This window comes from Myxocyprinus asiaticus, chromosome 10 (genome assembly GCF_019703515.2).
Source record: "Myxocyprinus asiaticus isolate MX2 ecotype Aquarium Trade chromosome 10, UBuf_Myxa_2, whole genome shotgun sequence".
NCBI lineage: Eukaryota > Metazoa > Chordata > Actinopteri > Cypriniformes > Catostomidae > Myxocyprinus > Myxocyprinus asiaticus.
This window is the reverse complement of record NC_059353.1, coordinates 12,717,851-12,735,758: the sequence shown is the minus strand read 5'-3', so window position 1 is coordinate 12,735,758 and position 17,908 is coordinate 12,717,851. Positions and strand designations below refer to the sequence as shown.

The 17,908-nt window shown below is 42.9% G+C and overlaps 1 protein-coding gene across 2 annotated transcripts in view; it reads left to right on the top strand.

The window, feature by feature from the left end:
• Positions 1-15,797, top strand: part of LOC127447516 (unconventional myosin-XVI-like) — a 296,555-nt gene extending 280,758 nt beyond the window's left edge. For both annotated transcript variants that reach the window (XM_051709448.1, XM_051709447.1), the window contains exon 36: positions 15,661-15,797. The gene's annotated coding sequence lies outside the window, so the exon portion shown is untranslated. The remainder of the gene's footprint in view (positions 1-15,660) is intronic.
• The last annotated feature ends 2,111 nt before the right edge of the window (positions 15,798-17,908 follow it).

Genomic DNA, 17,908 nt, shown 5'->3' with positions numbered 1-17,908 from the left:
TTCTGAAAGAGCATTTTTTCCCTCTAAAAGAGTATATATTTCTCTAAAAGAGCGCACACACGGAACGTCTTTTAAAAACGTGTCTTTTTAAAGATGCTTTTCCGATTGTGTGTTATTCCTGGTTGTGCTCGTTATCTCTCACCTTCTAACGGTCACAATCACTGTCTTTCGTGTCAGGGCACTGCTCACGCGGAGACAGCGTTCGTGGATGGTCATGTTCTCATTGCGAGAATATGTCCATGGCAACGTTGCGGTCGCAGCTCGCCTTCGTAAGAAAGCGAGCACCCCAGAGGCTCCCGCATCGGTCCTTTTACCCACGGGTATGAGGCCAGCACGGCTAGCACTGGGGGCGATTTGGGGACCCCATTGGGACCGCCTCCGCCGGGTATCCCCCCGCGGACCTCCCATTCCCCAGCATGCTCGTCTGCCCCGATCGGGCTTCCGGGTGAGTCCGCTGGCTCGTCTCATGACGAGTTCGACCTCTTATTCGGAGCCTGCGAAAGTGATGAGCTCTCGAGCACAGCATCGGAGAGTGGGCTCGTCCAGTCGGAAGCCTCAGCTGGGCTCCTCCCTTCGGGGACGATTGCCCAGTCACAGGCTGACGCAGAGATGACGACATGCTTTCCCGGGCAGCCGCGAGCGTCAGTTAGAGTGGATCTCACTGCTTTTCCCTGAACCCTCGCTGCTCGGGGATTGGTTCCTGGGCTTGTGGCGCTGCTCAAAGCCACGCCCCTGTTCCTTTCTTCCCGGAAGTGCATGAAGAGACAAGGTCACGGGAGGCACTTTTTTCTGCCCGGTCCCGGTCTATTCAGCTATTGGGCGGCCAAGGGCTATTCGGCAATCCCCTGGTGGATAAAGGCGCTTGCGGTGCACCTATGCCCGCAGAGCACTGCCACCTGGTGCGGGTGCCCAAAGCCCCCGTCCAAGGCATGTAGGTTTACGTCGTCTCTGACGGCCAAGGCCTATGGTGCTGCTGGACAAGTCGCCTCCGCTCTGCACGCCATGGCTCTCCTGCAAGTCCGCCAAGGCGCTAACGGAACTACACGAGGGTAGTTCCGCCCCGGGATTGATGCAGGAACTGCGCTCGGCGACCGACCTCGCTCTCCGAGCGACGGAGGTCACGGCGCGGTCTCTCGGGTGGACGATGGCCACACTAGTAGTCCAGGAGCGCCACCTTTGGCTCAACCTGGTCGAGATGGGTGAGGCCGACAAGACACGATTCCTTGCTGCCCCCATTTCCCAGGCGGGCCTAGTCGAGGACTTTGCCCAGCAGTTTTCGATGGTAGAGCAGTAGATGGATGCTAGCCGGCATATCCTGCCCCAGCGCGGCTCAAGATCCCGCACCCCGTCTACTCATCACCAAGGGCATCCCCCTGTGGGGACTGCACCGGCTCCGCCACAGTCCGCCCCTTCGGCCCGGCCCCGGCGTAGAGCCCACCGCAGGAAGCAGACGCCACCCGTCTCACGGCCGCCCAGAACCCGTGAAAGGCTTCAAAGTGCCCTAGAGACGGGCGACCCAGGGACAACGAAACCCGCTGCTCTGGAGCTGGTAAGCAGATCTCCATCTTTTTGTTACCTTCTTGCATTTAATTGTGCTGCATGCCCAAGTGGCTGCAGTACTCAAGAGCTCAGCAAGAGCGGTTTCCTTGTTCCCTGGGTCATGTATCCCGTGTGTACGGCCGTCATCACGACCACCGTCCACCACTCTATTTGGCAGGTTTGGTGCTCCAGCGGCGGTCTCCCGCCCCTGAACGCCCAGCTGTGGCACAAATCCGCCCCCAGTGTGACAGTCTCCACAGATCACGAGGACAGGCCTCTTCCTCCCCTGTCCCAGGCTGTTCCGGGGGTGGTCACAAGGAGCCAGGTAAGTGCTTCGATGTCCTTAGACTCAGCACGGCCACGACTTGGTGTGGCACCTCGAGCTCCGCCCCGTCGCGATGTCCCACCTGCCGGTACGTCCGATGACATTGTCCCTTTGGTCCCCCTTGCGCGGAACTTGGATGCATGGCTTGCGCTTTCCAATCCGTCGCGAGGACTGGTCCTGACCGTCCAACTCGGCTGCGCGATTCACTTCGCCGGGCATCCGCCCACGTTCAGCGGTGTCCACTTCACCTTGGTGAAAGACGAAAATGCTGCTACCTACGTCTTTATGAAGGTCGCAGAGGCTACCCTTGCCCCGTTAAGGGAGGTGGGCATTCGCGTTCTCAACTTTCTCGACGACTGGTTAATCCTTGCTCACTCTCGAGACGTGTTGTGCGCACACAGGGACCTGGTGCTCTCACACCTCAGCTGACTAGGGCTTCAGGTCAACTGGGAAAAGAGCAAGCTCCTCCCGGTTCAGAGCATCTCTTTTCTCGGTTTGGAGTTGGACTCGGTGTCCTTGACGGCACACCTTACGAACGAGTGCGCCTAGTCGGTGCTGGCCTGTTTGAAGGCGTTCAAACAGGGAACAGCGGTTCCACTGAAACTTTTTCAGAGGCTCCTGGGGCATATGGCATCCTCGGCGGTGGCCACCCTGCTCGGGTTGATGCATATGAGGCCGCTTCAGCACTGGCTCCAGACTCGAGTCCCGTGACGGGCATGGCACCACGGGACACACCGCGTGGCCATTACGTTGGTCTGTCACCGTCTTTCCAACCCTTGGACTGACCTCTCGTTCCTACGGGCAGGTGTTCCTCTAGAACTGGTCCCCAGGCTCGTCGTGGTCACGACAGACGCCTCCAAAATGGGCTGGGGTGCTGTTTGCAATGGGCATGCAGCCGCCGGCCTCTGGGTGGGTCCGCGACTGCATTGGCACATCAACTGCCTCAAGTTGTTGGCAATTCTGCTCGCCCTGCGGAGGTTTCGGCCATTGATCCAGGGCAAGAACGTGTTAGTTCAGACAGACAACACAACAATGGTAGCATACGTCAACCGCCAAGGTGGTTTGCGCTCTCGTTGTATGTCACAAATTGCCCGCCGTCTTCTCCTCTGGAGTCAGCAGCACTTCAAGTTGCTGCAAGCCACTCACATCCCGGGCAACCTCAACACTACAGCGGACACACTGTCACAACAGGTTACCCTCAGGGGAGAGTGGAGACTCCACCTTCAGGGGGTCCAGCTGATTTGGAGTCGATTCAACAGGCACAGGTGCACCTGTTTGCCTCCCAAGAATCCTCTCCACCAAGAAAGGAACGGGGGCGGGGCGTGGCTTTGAGCGGTGGAACCAATCACCGAGCCACGAGGGTTCAGGGAAGAGCAGAGGGTTCCACTCTAGCCGATGCTCGCGGCTGCCCGGGAAAGCATGTCGTCATCTCCACGTCAGCCTGTGACTGGGCAATCGTCCCCGAAGGGAGGAGCCCAGCTGAGGCTTCCGACTGGATGAGCCCACTCTCTGATGCTGCGCTCGAGCTCATCACTTTCGCGGGCTCTGAATAAGAGGTCGAACTCGCCGTGAGACGAGCCGGCGGACTCATCCGGAAGCCCGATCGGGGCAGATGAGCGTGCTGGGGAATAGGTCCGTGGGGGGATACCCGGCGAAGGCGGTCCCATTGGGGTCCCCAAATTGCCCCCAGTGCTAGCCGCGCTGACCTCATACCTGTGGGTAAAAGGACCGAGGCGGGGAGCCTCTGGGGTGCTTGCTTTCTTACGAAGGCGAGCGGCGACCGCAACATTGCCATGGACATATCTTCGCAATGAGAACATGGCCATCCATGAACACTGTCTCCACGTGAGCAGTGCCCAGACACGAAAGACAGTGATCGTGACCGTCAGAAGGCGAGAGATAACGAGCGCAACCAGGAATAACACACAATCAGAAAAGCATCTTTAGAAAGACACATCTTTAAAAAGACGTTCCGTGTGTGCCGCTCTTTTAGAGAAATATACTCTTTTAGAGAAATATACTCTTTTATTTCTGCCAAAGCGGCCAGGGGCATTCTCTGCAGTGCACCAGTGCAGAGGGGGGAGAAGCTGCTGAAATGTGCCGTCAGATTCAGCAGAGGTGAATGAACAGTAGTATTCAGCTCAGTGTGCGTGACCATTCGGCTCCGAAGAGAAAATCTGAATGAGTGGTTGCATACCAGCTCCTTTTATACCCGTATGTCCAGGGGAGTGGCATGCAAATACCATTCGCCAATTTTCATTGGCCTTTTATCAAAGACCAGAGGTATCTCGGGCTCCCAAGAGTGACACCTAGTGTCACTACGTCGACACAACTTCGAGTGAGTGACAGATAGGGAACAGACTGCTTGTATTCGAGTGATTACTGTCATGCAAACCAGTTTGCAGATTACATTTTTATGCTCTGTACACCATGTCGCACCTGTTTTAATGACAAGCTCCTCTTCATTTTCTTGACCTGTTTGGGAGTCGTTCCATTCTGTGGAGATTTCTTTCTCCATTTGGGGTTTTCCTGGGTCAAAAATGATTGAGTAGTGCGAATGATGCTGCTCAGAGCTCTGCTGTCTGTGGAGCACAAATATTGGAAAGCCTGCTGTACTCACGTGCACTTCGGAGCTCCAGAGACAGCGTGGACCACAGTCACGTGAAACATTCACGTGTCAGATGAGAAGAATATTTAGCGCGTTTAAAGTGCCAAACGTGCAATGAAGGTCATTAAATTTGTTTGGGCGGCTGCAAAAAAATTTCAATACCAGAAAAACCCTGTCCATGTTTTTCAATTCTCTCAATCTCACGTGAAGCCCTGCCCACTGATATATTAGCCCATGCTGTGTACATGGATATTTACATTTCGTAATATACACGATATAGCAAAATCTCTATAGATTAACACTTTATATTGTCGCTACGATATATATCGTTATATCGCCCAGCCCTATTATGAAATGTAAAAAAAAAAGCACATGAAAAGCCATTTTGTTAATTGTCATTTCTGCTGTGATTATTAGTACAGTATAAAATGCTCTATACAACACAGAAAAGTGAGAGAGAAATATTCTGTAATATAAATAAAGGTTGAATACCCCTGCAGAGTGAAAATGTGACTTGATATCTCATATTAATAATTAATCCCTTGCCCTTTGCCCTTGTATCCAGATTGCTTTAGTAGGTGTGGGGGTTAATACAGTCCAGTGTTCTCTGTAGAAGCCCCATGATGATAAGGCCACGATGAGTTTGACATGTCCCCACTGACCTTTCACTGAGGTGACATTCAGGCACAACCCGTACTGAGTATCAGCCCTATATCTCCACGATGGGGTGAGCCAGGCTAAATGTCAGGCCACGAGCCACCCTCTCCCCAGGGATGGGATATTTCCATGTGTCTTCCCCTCCCCACTTGTGGGCCTACTGACCAGCTGGCCTTATTTACATACTTTTAAAATTACAGCCTTTGGTTTAGCCATCACTTCCGTTTGGGTGAACACTGTTAGTATGCTGTTTTAGGGTTTTAAATTGTCTGCAGAACTTACTGTTTCACTGTGTAGGGCTCAACAGCAAGAATGGCCTGCTGGCCTGGGGCAAGTGTAAGAGAGTTCGGGGGCAGTTGATGCAACTGTCACTTGCACTAGTGGCCAGTGCTGTGATGTCACTACACCTGTTCAGATAACATTTGTCGAATATGTACATGTGTTTTTATGCTTTGCAAAAATGTTGTAAATTCTCATTATTTAAGTACCAGTATGTCAGTAAGGCAAGGGCGTAGATTTGGCTTGAACATTGGGGGGGTTGCAGTGTGAAGCATTTACATGTTTCCATTGATCATGATATAAATATATGTATATCATATTGTACCCCATCCATCCCCCCTGGAATCTACACCTGACCAAGGTAAAGTTGTCTATAGCTGACTAACATAGATTTAGAATTGTGAAAATGATGTGTAATAGTCTTAGAAGTAGGCCTGTCGCGGTTATTTTATCTAACCCCGGTTATTTGTGATAACCGCAATTATTGTGCACTTTGAATTCCAATCACATTTTACCATACAAATGAGGGAATGAACGGCTGTTTGAGCATCTCATTCAGTTAAACTCTGACAGTCTCTGCACTCTGAAGAGCGTGTGAAGAATAACCGCTTCTGAACCAGGCTCGAAGCGATGGGATGCACGCCCTGTCTTTGAAGGTTTGCGCCAAACTCCCACGAAAATATAGGAGAGGATTTCCATGAACGCAAAACGCTCTGGTTTCACTTTAACTTAATGATCGTGTAATGGAAAATATTATTTGTCATTGTGGGTTCATACACGCAGTGTTAATGACACCCAGTGACACAGAGGAGCCCTGTGTTATGCCAGCTTACTCTGTTTCTAAGGAGATGATAGAATGAAAAAACAGAGAATCTCAAAGGTCTTTCTTCATCTGAAATAAGGGCTCATGAGTTTAATCGGAGAGCCTTAAAATAACGTGTTAAAGTTAAGAATTTTGGACAAATATTTTACTATTGCATAGATATAATATAATATAATATAATCAGGGTTGGGAGGGTTAATTTTGAAATGTATTCCACTACAGATTACAGAATACATGCTGTAAAATGTAATTTGTAACATATTTCGGTAGATTACTCAAGGTCAGTAACGTATTCTAAATACTTTGGATTACTTCTTCAGCACTGGTAGATTTTTTCACTTGTTTTGACTATAAAAACTCTGCCAGTACAGTAAGACAAAATACACATGTTAAAAATACATTATCTGAAAAACCTAAATATCTTTTGCAGTGTTGTTTCTAAAACAAGATAAATCAAATTGATCTTGTTTTAATGATTTTTAGATATTTTTACAGGAAAATAATACAAAAATTATTATCAAGAATATGATTTTTGCCCTAATATCAAAGGACTTACTAGAAAAAAAGAAATTATGATCCAACGCGAATTTTCTTGATAAACAAATATGATCGTGCTTGGTAGCATGTGCATGTAAAGTGGCTAGAAATAGCATTTTAGCTTAGCGTAAAGCTGACAATTTACACAAGATTTATTTCTATTTCTTCTGCTCCAAACTTACTTCAAACTTACTTCTCTGTCTGCTGGTATGAATGTAACACTTCATAAGAAAATGTTTCACCGCTGTTCAAATGCACTTTGGATCGCATCATTTATGTGTATACATTTTTTCCATCTGAAAGGACTAAATATTAAATAAAAAAAATGACAATAAAATGCACAGTAATCTCTTCAGTAATCAAGATACTTTTTGAATGTAACTGTATTCTAAATACCAATTATTTAAATTGTAACTGAATACATTTACAGTGGAATACAGTTACTTATATTTTGTATTTTAAATACATAATCCCATTGCATGTATTCCATTACTCCCCAATCCTGAATATAATATAATATAATATAATATAATATAATATAATATAATATAATATAATCGCTATTTGGGTTGCCTGGGTTCCAACAACAACGTGTAAATGCAAAATGGACCAAGACTAGAGTAGGGCCAAAAAGAGAGACAGATATTTTAAGTATTTTAAATTGTTTGAGATTTTAAATATTATTATTTTTAATGAAAAGGAAATCATGTAAAAGTTAGAAATAAATGACTTCTTAAGGTTAATAAACCACACCTATGACAAAAGTATGATAATTTGTATGACAATTAATCGTCATGATCGTAAAAGTCCTAAAACAGACAATTAATCATCATAATCGTGAGAGCCCTAAAACAGACAAAACATTTACTGATGTCTTTGTAAAAATGCGCTGTCCATAGTCAGCCATGATTCATTTATCCACAAGCAAAAGCATCCAGTTTCAAAGGATTATCGAGATAAAGTTAGTAAAATTAGGCTGATAATATGATCTGAACATGGCGGCGCTCGTGAATGTGCTGCCAGCACCATATGTAGAATAAATAAAGCATCTTTTTCTCTAAGATGGATATGACAAGAGTCTTCATCTCATGTGAGTGTACTATACTAACTACTATTCTACTATTACTATATCTTTCCTTCTACATGTTTACTTTTAAAATGTAAAATTTCTATTGTAGAGCCCTGTTGTGCTTTGAGATGCGAGATGTAGCTGACTCGTAGTGCTTGTCCAGGTGCATTAGATGGCTTTGAATGCTAGCCCTCAAAGGGATCTCCTCATTAGAGCATCTTCAGAGAACACACTGCACTCAATTGCAAATACATTGCAAAAAATTTTTTTAAAACAATTGCTAAATATTCTGTCAACTCATTTTCAGAAAACTGGATATTCTGGGTTAATTTTAGATTCTAAGTGGTCATGTAGCCTGCCTGTCTGTATCCACTTCTCTAAGCGTGCATGTGTGCCCTTTGATAATGCCCATTAATAATGCAAGGTTAAACATAATGGTCTTTTTGCTTGAAAATGAATAGCTACATGTGATCCACATCCTTTGTGTATCACTTTGTGTACTGCCCGGGTAGCATTACAGGTGTGAATGAGTGTGCGTGATTGGGTGAGAGACTGGGTGTGAGTGTACTTACCTATAGTTACATTTAGCAATTAGTAAATCTGACAAAAACATCCTGGGACATCCTCAGTTGGAAAACTGCTTCATAAATAAAGTATTTTATTGGTTTTAAATTCAGAACGTTTTCTGTTAGGGTTAGTCTGTAGTCATTATAATTAGATTTATATATGTAAAAGTCTATAGTACTATTTAAATAATAGTAAAACATGAAATCTGTTACCATGTGGGGACCATTCAACTGTCTGGCATTATAAACATACTGTCTAAAAAATAATGTCTTAATGAAAATGTAAAAGTGCAAAAAAAGGTTTGTTTTAGGGTTAGGAGATAGAAAATATCATTGGCTCAGTAGAAAAATGATAGAAGTCATTGGAAGGTACATAGCATGATAGAAAAACAAACGTGGTTTGTGTGTTTGATCGTTTAGTTGGGTACACTCTGTGCAATCTTAGTGTTCTGCAATGCAAAGGTTGTGATATCAGAACTGAGAGCCGAGTTTAAATTATGTATCAGGCTTTCAAGAACTGTATGTGTGTGTGTGTGCGCTTTTCTCTCTGTTCCCTGGTTCTCTCTCTAGATGGCCTGGATTCCTAGAATACGCTTCTTTTCTACTGTAGCATCACCACTGCACTCTCACTCTCATGTTTATGGATGAATTTCCTCTTAGTTCTGCTCAGTAGTGGTAAAATAGGTCGGGGGTCCCCATTACGTCATCCGATATGGTTCAAGAACAGTTTCTACTGCATGATCAGCCCCTGTAGCTCCTTAAACGTTCTCCTCATGCAGCGAGCAGGAAGATTAGCAGCTTTAATCAGGTTTAATCCTCAAAGCTAGATCAGTTCTAGTATGATATACTACTGTAGAGTTCCTTAAGCCTTTGCAAACAATAGAGTCCCATAGTTATGACCTGAGGTGTTTGGTGAAGTGTCATGAAATTGGCACATTAAACATATTAGATACTGCCATTTTTCCTATTCCTTCACTTCTACTTTCTCTCCTATCTTATTCAAACAGCGATGAGCTCATTAGTAATGTTTGCTAAGGCAAGGATCACTACAACTATTGCTCATACTCCATTGTTTGGGATTACACTTTGGCATAAAACTTGTATCACATCGTTCCACATACAGCCATGAATGATATGAATAATGCAGATTGTTAAGGGAAGGTGTGCTATTACTTTTCTAAGCAACCAAACTTGGTGGACAATAAAAAGGGGTACAAAAAAATCCTTTGACTTACGTTGAAGGAGCGACCTGAGCCATATATCTAGGAACCAGAACATCATATAGCCCTTTTCCACTGAAATTGCGATGGTTCGTGTGCCAAGCCTGTGCCCCGCTGGTTCACGATCGGGGCAATCTGGAGCCTTTTGTAAGCCGGCTGCGCTTTTCCACCTACTTCAGAACCGAACAGTGACGTAATGGGTTACACGACTACTCTACCTGCCCATAAACAAACATGGCACATCACAACAGTGTTTGTGTACAGCTTTTACTCTTGTTTTTGAGGACATATTTAAATATATGGAGTAATGCAATCCAATGTTACTACATTGCTTAACAAGACTGTCAGAGACGACATCTACTCTAAAGATGACAGGTAATGTAATTACATTATTTTGTATGAACTATGGCTTAACTTCTGTAAACTGTAACAGTGGAATCATTATTAACATTTGTGTAGCAGATAGTTATATTTGGAGTTTTGCATATAATATTATGTTTACGTCTTGATTGAGAATCCCTAAGTTTACATAACAGCCGCGATCTTCCGAAGTTAATGAGTAGCTGGTCAAAAATCCCATTACTGAACAAAACAATGCACAAAATAAGAGGACAACAGTGTAGGAAAAGCTAACAAAGTTGGCAAATATAATAACTTACTGAGATTAGCAGCAGAGGACACCGGCAATTCTGTGTTTATCTCGAGCGTGACTGCCTGAATTTAATGTCCTGGTTAGATAGCAGGCTGGTCGTGTCTGAGTCCAAAACATTGTTGCTCCATCCACTGTCACTTTTGTTTAGGTCCTTCTTACAGTCTCTGCACTCCCTTAAGTGTTTTTCAATTTGTTTATGATTTGGCCAGTTGTCTGATTGAAGCCAATGTGCATCATTTCGTGCTGGATCTTTTTGTAGATGCTTTTTTCCCCCTGCGTGATCACTATAGTTAATCTCGGATCTCCGTAAAGACCACATTCGCAAGTAGAGTGCTCGTTTCATCTGCGTTACCTGAACGCTTTTGATGTCTGATCATTTTGTGGGTTTTTTATTGTTTTTAAAGAGTGAAGAAGTACTCTTTGCTGCAGACGGTAGCTACTGTTGTTGTTTGGGAAAAATTTGGTGATGAAACATTATCCTGTCTTCCACCCCCTGACATAATCGGTTCCTGCGTGGAGACCAGCAGTCTTTTGGGGCCGGTGTTGAACCAGATTTTTGGCCCCGGAACTGCCTTTTCTGCAGTGGAAACTCGCAGGAGAGTTCAAGAATTCACACCGGCCCAGGAACCCGCCCCCGAACCATGTCGGTGGAAAAGGGCTAATAGAGACTTGGGGGTGGACTTTTTTTATGGGACCAGCAAGTAAAACCTGGCAATGCTATAGCAACTACCCACAACACCCTAGCAACCACATAGCAATGCATTAACAACCACCCACAGCACTCTTGCATCTTGGTGGCGTGTGTTGTATGGGAAAGCACCACTCACATTTTCTTCAGAAAATGTAAAAATTTAGTTTCTATAGTTATTTGTTTTGTAGCAGACATTTTCATACACTTACAATAGGGGCAATCCCTGTGGAGTGATAGGTTAAACCTCATAGGGGTTTTCAGCAGCTCTTCAGTCCATGCATGACTCCTAGGGTTGGACGTAACAACTTTTCGTTTAACAGCCCACATTTTTACTTTTCTAAGCAGCATATCTACAGTATGTACAAAATGCTCTTTGTAAATACTGTAAGGATCATATTATTAACTTCACCAGTAATAATATCAAAACACAATCTAAATGGCCATTTAGGGCTTAAATTCTGCTTTTACAGACTTGAGGCTCATTTGGGAGTCCTGTTAGAATGAGAGAACAAATGGACAGGGTGTTTTCTCTTTAAACAAGCTGAAGCCATGTGACTTCCCTTTAACCTTCATGGATGGATCAGGGGCACATCAGGAGGTCCTCTTCCATTTGTGGCATTTACCAGCTGCCGATGATTGGGATGCATTGATTTATCTGTGTATTGATCACTTTTGTTTGATGGATGAGAGACGCCTATGGGTGGGTTTTGTGTTTGTGCATGTGGTAGTGTTGCTGGTTGAGTCTTTCATGCATATGCAGTTATGTCAACCAGCAGCTGTTAGGAGGTGGTTTCTACAATAATAGACCTTACTTACCACAGCTATTTGTGTCCAGTTCTTTAGAGCACAACAGTGCTCGTCCCCTTTTTCAGCTGTCTTGGTTTCTGAAGTATTGTTCCCCATTCATTATCTTATATGGATTTAATAAAATCCTTCATAAAAGAGTTGTAAGCCATGAACCAAACCAACTAGCTCCCAGGTGAATCGTAACATTACAAACTTTGATCTAAAGTATTTGAAAATCTGAAAAAAAGACAAAGATATAAGACTGTGTACGTCTTTCATGATGGAATGAACTAAAATCCAGTGCAGCATTGCGAATGACATTATCAAATTTAAAATGGAGTTATATAAAACTATACAAATAAATTTTTTAAATATAAGTATAGAAACTATGTATTTTAAGTTGATTTGCAAAATATTTAGATATACTTGATTGTGTCATTCGCAGTCTGTCATGGGAGTGGGCGAATGCTACAGGGCTCTTTTGGCGTGCTCTGTTCGCCGTGATTCTCTGATTAGTGGATCTTTCTCTGATGGATAATGGGTAGTGTAGTTCTTTACCAGGAATTCTGTGTTAAACACAAATTAAGGTGATAATATGCAGACTGATGGTTTAAACAGAAGCATATACCATCGACTAACAACCTCAGAGCTCATAGTAGGTCTGTCTTAAAAATTGTATTAGGTACCCTGTAACTGTGCAAAAAAAAAAAAAAAAAAAAAAATCAGGTTCACTACCATGTATTAAAGTATTAGTTGACCAAAAAATATAAACCTGGTCCATATGATTTTCAGGGAATTAAGACTTGCATTTCAGCCATACAATACAAATTTATTGTATGGCTTCAGATGACTCTGAATATAGCACACACAAGTAAAGGTTTGTATGGTTCTTTTATGGTGTTTTTTGTGGTGTTTTTGTTCTTGTTGGAGCTTTGAGCATCTTTATCCTTGCCCATACCAGAATTCTTAAAAATATTAAGAGATGGGGAATTTGTAAGAAATCGTACAACTTTGTTCATATAAAAACGTATAACTTATACACCAACCAATCACATAAGCTTCCCCCGTGTCCTTGTAGACCCATATGTTATATCCTTGTTAAACTAAATGTGTCGAGGCAAAGGTAAACCTAACAATGAAGAGTAACACCTTACCCAGACCCTAAACATGATAGTAATGAAAAAAGCCCTGTTGTTGTTGGGCCTCATGTATTCAGATAGAAAACAAAGGCAGGCCTAACACAGTCGTAAAAACCTAACTCAAGCCCCCATATTCCAAGTCGTAAATCTTACTGATAAAAATCGCGCCAAAATCAAACAAAGGGAGTCCAAAACAGACTACAAATCCCATGAAACCTTGCTCACTAAAGGATCGAACTCTCAACTCCTATTGGATGAGGCACACGACAGACCGCACCTCAAACCATGACATCATCAGGAGTTGAAATACCTCTGAAATGCTTTTGGGATTTGCTTCCAGCAACTTTGTTTACAGCGTGTGGACGCAGCTCTTCGCTGCTCTCAGGTGCAACCTCATGGCACAAGGAAGTAACATCCAACTTGAAACTGTGGCTATACAATCTCCATCTCGCTGGATGAGTTGAGATTACTCTGTGTTCAACTGAACACTAACGGATCCGAAGGAGACCGCCGAGCAATCTGCATCTTCATCCGTTTGCCTACAGAAGTGAAGAGATTAAAGATTTCTCTTCCATCTTCAATCAAGTCGACATTTCTGAGTTCTCTGCCCAGCCCGCCGAGAATCAACAGCCGTACCGCCCGCCGACAGAATGAGGAAACGGCCTCCCGTCATCACCCGAGCCTCAAGGAACCGGGTCAGAGTTAAAGGACGGAGGAAAACACATTCTACCTGTGTCCTCATGCGATTCAAGTAAGAGGTTTACGTCTGGGCAGAGATAGAATATTATAGTGTGCTATTCTTGTGTTTCAAGGTTTTTTGCTTGTACAGTTTACGGACCGCCATGTCCGCTCATTATTAATACTCAGGGTATTAATTATCACGATTTTGTTTTGCTGTGTTGTGGTCCAACCAAATTGGACTGTTGTGCAATTTCGCCATCGCGGGTGAGACAGGTAAACTGAGTTCATCCATTAAATAGTCAAAGTACGCGGGACTGTTTACGAGCCGTCCACCACGTCTCTGAGCGATGAACTAACAGCTGCTTTCTCTCCCACGATTGCGAAATCGGCTTTAGGGCTGTCACTTCTCTCTCTCTCGTACTAACCACACACACACACACACACACACACACACACACACACACACACGCACGCACGCAGGCACACGACCCCTCACAAACATTCTGGCACACATTTTGGCTCGTAGATAGCTTAAATGCTAAAGCCCAGCTTTGTCGCTAAGCTATCGTACAAGCGGATACACGTGGTAACTGGTAGAAGCCAGTCGCCATTGACTGGTTTCTCTCCGCCCCCATTCGTGGTCATATTCCCTGGCCGGAAGTCTCGCGTGACATACTCTCCACGAGAGTCCCTCCTTATACACACACACACACTGTCACACACACACCTTATGTGTTATAGGATTATTTTTATTTCCATATCTAATCATATTCTAATCTAATCACACTGTTTAGTTTGTAGTTGTAAGTCGGAAGTTTATTGACTGCATTGTATTAATTATTAATTGATATTACTGCATAAATAAACTTTGTTTATATTACAAAGAGAAGTGTTTTGGTTGCATACGCCTGTGTCATGCTGACGGGATGTCAGTGCTCGGATTCAAGCCGTCATTCATTGTTTTTTTTCCCGAAAATCGATATTCTTCGGATGTCAGTTTTCCTAAGAAAACAATCTAATATTGAGACTGTTTTACTATCTGGTTATTAGTCCCTGATTTCAGGGTGGTGCCCCGTCAATGTTAATCCTTATTAATATTCTATTGATTTTTGATAATTGATAATTATCTTTGATGGTTGTTGAATTTGAATGATCAATAAGCTAGTGTTAATTTTAATTAATGTTTCATCGATGTTAACAATTAACGATTATCTTTGATAATTGTTGATTTAAAGGATTAAAAAAGCTAACATTGATTCTCATCAATGTTCTATTGATTTTAATAATTAATAATTATCTTTGATAATTATTAATTATTGCTAATAACCAAAATTGCTCCTAAACGTAGCACACTACATTTACTGGAGCCCCATATGTGGTTTTAATGAGTTAGATTCAATTAATTAATTAAAATATTAATTAATAACTAAAGAAATAATTATTAATTATTTCTGATAGTAACACTGAACTAAACAACCAGTAAAGCCCTACATTATGTTGGACGGAAGAAAGAGAAACTTCCTTGTTCCGAATGCCCGTTTCATGATAATTTTCCTAATTTGAACCCTTAACCCAAACCTCATACCTAAACCTATCCATAAAATGTAACACCTTACCCAGACCCTAAACATAACGACGATTGTAATATAAAAAGCCCTGTTGTCTAAATCTTCATGATATATTTTGTAATTTGAACCCCAAACCACATATCTAATCCTAACCATAAATTTTAAACTGTTACCATAATTGTGACTGATAAATTAGTTTTGTTTAAAATGGAAGAATGGAAATATGAGGGATTTAAGGAGATGAAGACAGCAGATGTGATTGGTTGGTGTCATACATAATCATACATAATCATACGATCTCGTACTATTCTTACTAATTCTCATAATATTGTGTTGTTCATTCCCTGCTTAGATGCTTTGTACTGTAAATGTATTATTTTGCTCTTTTGAGATCCAAAATATTTGGAATTATAATTTGGATCATTGGAATTCTGTGCATGTCTTCATAATCGACAAAGGTGGTAAGTTCTGTAGATAAATCAATTGCGCGCCATGCTAAAAACTTCTGTCTTTTTCTTAGGTGATCCAGAGGTCGCATGTGTGTGGAGATCAGCGGACCACTCTGCAGGATTTATTGCATTGGCGGAGAAGTGTTTGTGATGGTCGATCAGACTGGCAGAACGCTTGGCTCCACACAAAGCCCTCACCCACCCTAACAGTGAAGAACAAGAGTCCCATGACAAAGAAAGCATCGCCCTAGAGATTGTGGTCTTCCTGAGTCAAACCTCACTTATCCTGACCCCATTCCTTAGGTCTGATTGTCCTTTTTAAGTTAAAGAAATGCCCATCACATAGGGATGAAAGCAGGGCCGGACTCCGAGCTCAGGTGTGAGGGGTATCAAAGGAGGAGGTAGCTGGACTTCCTATCCCCTCGTTTTTCCTTTTCTCTTTTTTCTCTTTGCCTCTTTTGAAAGAACAAATAGATCTATGGAAACAAAATTGCTCCACACCTTTCTCTCCAAATAATGTACAACTGGGACAAAATAACATGAAGCCCCAAAGACTACTGAGCCCAAACCTTGAGAGAGAAAGATTAATTACTTGGCAGACACAATGGGCATGGCTATGATGAATCCCATTCACAGTGTTCTAAACGTTGCACTGTTTGGAAGATCTGGAGATCTGATCACGTTGCCTTGAATTGTAACACATCAACGCTAATCATAGGGCTGTGCAAACATATCTCTACTTTGCTACTGTGTGCTATAGTCTACATTGTTGGCCATATTTTATTTTGAAACTCTGGTGCTGATCGCTCCACATGAGATTGTTGCTGCCTGGGTTAGGTAAAAAGTGCAAGTATTGGCTCAGTTCAAGCACTGCAAGTCACATGGTTGTGGCAGACATACTTAAAGTTTACATGAAAAAAAAAATCACCATGTTGACCTCAGCTACACCTCATGCTCTTTCAGGTGCTTTGGTGACCCTCCTCAGAGGCTACCATCACACAAAGGTTGTGACCTTAAAAAGAGGTCAGGGTTCAGGGAAATTAAAAGGAACAACCCAGGTCCATCACATCTCCACCAGCTTCTTGAATACTTTCATTGTTTTGTGTAAAGCTTTGCACTCTAGGCCTGTGTTTCTCAATACTTGTTCTGGAGGACCTCAGCATTGCACATTTTGGAATGGATGTCTCCTTTATCTGATACCCAGTTCAGGGGTCTTGTCTAAAAGGATGCCTTGATCAACGAAAGTCTCACAAGTCGCATTTACTGCTACTAAGGTTAGGGTTAGGTTTAGGATTGGGCTAAGGTTAGGGGTAGGGTTAGAGTTAGAGTTAGGGTTAGGTTTAGAAGGTAGGGTTAGGAGTATGTGTTGTGTTTCTGTGGGACTCCAAATAAACACAATAAACAATGTTTAAATGTTGCCCAACCCTAACAACATCAAGAGGCAATGTCCATTTTCAAAGCTTTGTCATATACTGTTGGCAAACTGAAGACACCTCATTTATTTAATGGTTAAAGAGCACAAATATCCAAAGACACCTGTAGATGGACCAGTCATTACCAAGGATGGATGTTACTGCCGAAAATTGCAGAGCTGTAATCCGACAACTCTACAACATCTCCCATACCAAGGCTTTTTGGAAATTGCCTCAAAGATGCTTATGTAAGAATGCTCTCAGTTATATGGAATCTTGTGCATGTCGGTAACTTGGTAGATGACCAGTACAAACAAACAGTCCATCTCTTTCGACGTTCCTCATGTGCTAAGGTATACAAATGCCTCCAAACAGATTTTTCAAGAGGTGATGGACGTTTTGTTTATACATACAATGGGCACATGCAGATTTATTACCTAAACAGACTAAAGCATAAATATTTTTGGACTTGGATGCAGTTTCTGGCTTGCAGCAGGAGACCCACTATAAGCACAGTCTGATGTACAGGCACTTTTCTGAGAATAAACAGGACACAACATGTACTGGTTGTCTTCAGTATGACCGAATAGATTGGTAGTGTTCAGATTGTGAAGGCAGAATGTATTAGGACAAGTATTTGTCTTTATAATGGAAAGAGATTACTGAATGTTCAAGGATAACCGCAATTATTACAGAAAGACTAAGGTGGTTAATTTTATAGTGCGGATATCATTTTAGTACAGAATGATTGTTTGTTCATAATGAACTCTTTACCTGTTCTCCATCCCCACAACACTGTAGTCAGTATTAGAAATGTATAAAGATCTTTAACATGCTGTACAGAACGTTTGTGTTTGTGCAAGTATGTTTGAGTTGCATTTGGGCTCAGCATTTCTTTTAGGCTTTA